Genomic DNA, 5,184 nt, shown 5'->3' with positions numbered 1-5,184 from the left:
ATCTCACATGCTTTGTTCATGTAGTTAGGAGGAGCTATTCCTTGAAAGAGGACATTATACTTAGAAAGTTGGGAGGGTGAAAGAGAAGATCTTCAATGAGGTGGATTGACACAGTGACTATAGCAATGGACAGTGTTTCAGAGATTGTGTTAGCACAGGACAGGACAGGGTTCAGATCTGTTCTTAGGGTAGCTATGAGTTGTACTTGGCTACACTTAAGAACAACAACAAAAATAATGTAGCTAACAGGCTTTTCCTTGGAACAGGACATCATGCTTGGAAAGAGGGAACATCAGTGAAGGAGAGAAAGACCCCAACAGGATGGATTGACATAATGACTGCAGCAACAGGCTCTAGTGTGTCAGAGATGATGAGTATGGCATAGGATAGGACAAGTTTCAGGTTAGCTATTCATAGGGTTACTCTGATATGTACTTAAGTTGACAGTACATAACAGAACAATGTCTTAACAGTGAATAATTTACAATTGCATCAGAAGTCATTCCATCTTACAAGGATATTCTAGACAATTATTTTCTTGCACTAAATAAGGTATTAGCTTTTATTCATGCCATTTGAAATCTATTAGTAGATAATTTTTCATGCTTCAGAAGGAGGATTTAGGTTCTAATAAAACTTCCTTATCAATGGATATAAAAAAGAATTTAACTTGTTCTAAGAAAATACTATCCTCATTTAAAGTACAAACAGAACTTAGGCTAATGTATTTTATGGTTCTTCTCTTTGCTTAGAGATGTTCTTTGGTTTGTAACTCATTTAATTAATGAACCTATTGTTTTTCATTGTCTTCACTTAGAGGGAGTTGAAATGGGACACTGAGTGGTGGCAAGAGACAAGAGTCAATTGATTTTAATTAACAAAATGGGTACCTTACAAGATTATCAAGCTGCCTGTACTTGAAATGTCCTTACAAAATGCCAGTACTTTGAATAGCTCTTGATTTTCTTTTAAAGCAAGCAAGCAAGCAAACAAACAAACAAACAAAAACAAACCCAATTTAAGAAAAGATTCTAAGAGATTGAAACAGAAATCTGTGTTGACAGATGGGCAAGCCTTCCAGTGCTCTGCTGCCAGGTAAAATGAGTCCACTGGAGTTGCAAACCATTTCTTCCACTGCTTCAAGGCAGCTGGAGGCACATTTCACTACTTGTTAGTGCAGACCCAGTCCATTTGGAAACTGTTACAAAAAATAACAATTGGAAGTTTAATAATTCATTCGATCCTAAAGCCGATAGTTTGGAATTGTAAGGATACTCCCCATATTTAATAGCTATCGTTGCCAAGGTCATAACACTTTATTTGTTTCTGAGGCAAAGAATTAGATAATAAAGATGATTCCTTATATGTACATGACAATTTACGGAAGTTTATCTGCATAAAAGGAAACGCATCTGCTAAAAATCAATATATAAGTGCAAACACATAGAGGTTATGAAATATTCCTTATATGTTTATGTTGTTGCTGTTGTATGCACCATCATCAAATCAGGAGCTGATCCTCCAGCAGGTTTTCAGAGGCTACAAATTACATGGAAGGAGATTGCCCATCTTTCTCTCATAAAGTAGCTGGTAGATTCAAACCATGTGCCTTCTAGTTGTGGGCACAACTCCTTACCCTTAAGCCACCAGAGCTCCCTTTATATGTCATAGAAAAGGTTAGTCTTACTCATACAATGAAGGAAAGAAGGAAGAGAAAAGAAAAATATAAAATATTAATTTTGCTATTCTATTGTGGGAATTTCAATCAATGTCAAGTCTTCATTTACCGTGAGGTTGTGCCATCTCCATTGCACAGATTTTTGTTAAGTCTTACTTTAGTTTTGACCCACATTCTTTTTCATATTGTTCAGCTTCTTGATTATTTGCTTAGCACACAAATTATATAGATATGAAGTAAGGATACAACTCTGATGTACACCTTTTCTGATTTTAAACCATATAATATTCCTTTGTTCTATTCAGACAGCTACTTTTTGTTCTACATATATAGGCTTTGCATAAGCACAATTAAGTATTCTGGGATTCTCATTCTTCTTAAATTTTTTGATGATACATAGATAAATGCCTTTACATAACCAATAGGGCACAAGTAAGCACATTTTTTTTTATTTCTTGCTTTAAGCTAAGATCAACCTGAATTCAGTAATATCACTCATGCCATGGCTTTTTCTGAATCCAGTCTGAATTCCTGGAAGTCTCTTGTCAATGTACTCTTCCATTCACTTTTTAATCATATGCAGCAAAATTTTACTTTTCTGTGATATTAATTGTACTGTTTAATAACTTCCACATTGTTGGATCACCTGATTTTGGAATGAGAACAAATATGGATCTTTTCCCAGTCAGTTGGTCTGATAGCTGTCTTCAAAATGTATTGGCATAGACTAGTTAGCACATCCAGGGTGGCATCTCTGTTGAAGCACTTTAACTGGTATTCCATCAATTCCTGGGATTTGCCAATTCCTTCATTACCACTTGAACTTCTTTCTTCAGCTCTGTTGGTTCTTGATCATATGCTACTTCATGGAGTAGTTCAGTATTGACCAATTATTTTTTGCACAGTGACTGTATATTCCTTCCATTTTCTTTGGTTCTTCCTGCATCATTCAAGATTTTGCCCACGGAATCTTTCAATGTGGCAATCCAAGGCTTGGGTTTGTTCTTCAGTTCTTTTTTAGCTTGAAGAATGTCAAGTATGTTCTTTCTCTTTAGTTTTCTAACTCCAGCTGTTTGCCCATTTTATTATAATACTATGTGTTATCTTCTTGGGTTGCCCTTTGAAATGTTCTGTTTAGCTCTCTTCAACATTTCTTCCATTTGTTTTGGCCTCTACATTCTAGTGAAATTCTGAATTACTCTCTAAAATGGGAGTGTTCTCCAACATTCATGTTGGTTTTATTTTTCTTTACTACCTTTTTAATGATTTTTTTTTTTTTTGCTTTCTTCATGGTTGATATCCTGGATGTCATACCACAACTCTTCTGATCTTCAATCATTAGTGTTCAAAGCATCAAATCTATTCTTGAGATTTAAAAAAAATTAGTTGGAATGGATTCAATGTTGTATTTTGGTTTTTATGGATTCCCCCCCCCAATTTTCTTTAGCTTCTATTTCAACTTGTACATTAGTAAATTATGGTCTGTTCCACAGTCAGGTCCTGACTTTGTTTTCAACTACTGATAATGAATTTATCCATAAACTCTTTCCACATATGCAGTCAGTCTGATTCCTGTGTAGTCCATTGAGTGAGGTCCATGTGTATAGCTGCCTTTTTTGTTTTGAATACAGCTATTTGCAGTGAATAAATTATTGAGAGTAAAAATTCAATCGTGATCTCTAATATAATTTCTTCTCTCACCAAGGCCATATTTTCCAACTACCAGTTTTTCTCCTTTGTTTTCCACTTTTTCATCCTAGTAATCAATTATTATTAATGCATCTTGATTGCATGTTTGATCAATTTTAAAAGTTTGTAGACATGTTCAATTTCTTCATTTTTGGTTTTAGTGGTTGGTGTATATGTGTGAATGATAGTTGGATTAAAATGTCTTCCTTTTATGCATATGGGTAAAGTAAATTTTCTCCCATACAATTTACTGTTTCACTCACTTGAGTATCAGCTATGGGTTGATTCTGATGTGATGGTATACAATAACATAGCATTATACTTCAAGATAGATCCTGAAATGTTAATTTTGACTATGAACACAACATCATTCCTCTTTCATTTGTCATTTCTTCATAGTAGATCATGTGATTGTCTGATTAAAAAGGCCATGCCAGTCCACCTCGGCTCACTGATGCCTAGGAAGTCCATCTTTGCACATTCTATTTCACTTTTGACAACTTCCAATTTTCCTAATTCCGTATTTCATACATTCCATGTTCCAATTATTAATGGGTATTTGCAGCTGTTCATTCTCACTTTTGTAGTCCTTTCCAATCTGGAGGGTTCATCTTCTGGCACTATATCTAACAATGTTTCTCTGTTATTCATCAAGTTTTTGAAGGCCTGCTTTTTCAGAAGTAGATGGCTAGTGATGTTTCTTAGTTTGTTTCAGTCTGGATTCTCAGCCGAGATATGTAGGTCTGTTCGATTCCAAAGTTCACTGAACAACAATAACCACAACTTATTGCTATGGAGAGAGAATTGACTCAAAGCTGAACCTCTAACAGGTTTTCATGCATGAGAGGAGACTGACCATCTTTTTCCAGTGGAGCAGCTAGTGGAGTCAATCCACTATAGAGGCACAGCCTTTGGGTTAGCAAAATAAATCCTTATCCAATCAGCCACTAATATCTATTAGCATGCTACTCCCTAATATCTATTAGCATGCTACTCCCTAAGGTGTCATCCAACGTTAATATCCATTGGGAAAGTTTCATTGGTTTCAAAGAAAGGTGGAAAAGAGGATAGAGAGAACAAGAGCTCAAAGAAGTGTTCAAAAACCTTCTCATAAATTTATGTCCTTCTTTCAGGCTTTATGCTAGCTAAGAGGAGGGTGGAGGGGGGAAAATCTTGAAGAGTATACTTTGCAGACCAGAAATTTTCCATTTTTGTTGAAAATAAGTACTGAGGAATTTTAAAAAAGTTGTTATCTGAAAAAAAAAGTTGTTATCTGACAAAAAGGATAAATTAGTTGGGGAAACTCTGGGTTAAGCAGAGTTAAACAGGATTCTTTAATGTTGAACTTTGCAGAGTTTATGATACACTAATATACATGGCAAATTTCTAGGAGGCACTGTGGAAACACAGTTTTCCTAAATGTGTCTTTCCACAGGATCTTACTTTACCAAATTTGCTTCTCAGAACACCAGCTTGAGAAATCTTCCTCCAAACTATTTCAGTCTTTCACACACAGTGTGAAGACAAATAGCTTTGTTAAGAAAGGAGAAGCAATGTCTGAGACCTTAGAGCCCAGAGAGATATCCCCCAAACGGGAAAAGATAAAGGAATCTGAAACCTCCCTTAACAAACTCTCAGCTTTATAATTTTACCTAGGATGGACTGCACAGAAAGAAATATGAACTAATGCAGCATTTTTAACACCTTGACGCAAATGACGGCAAATGTGTTTCTAAGCATGGTCGTCAATTTAAAAAGTGTGTACTGCACTGAAACAGATGAAGGAGTGAATAATTTAAAAGCGATGTATGATAGGG

The sequence above is a fragment of the Elephantulus edwardii genome, unplaced genomic scaffold (assembly GCF_000299155.1).
Source record: "Elephantulus edwardii isolate Elephantulus edwardi_28Jun2011 unplaced genomic scaffold, EleEdw1.0 scaffold00040, whole genome shotgun sequence".
Taxonomy (NCBI): Eukaryota; Metazoa; Chordata; class Mammalia; order Macroscelidea; family Macroscelididae; genus Elephantulus; species Elephantulus edwardii.
The sequence above is the reverse complement of the archived record's forward strand: the minus strand, read 5'-3'. Positions refer to the sequence as shown.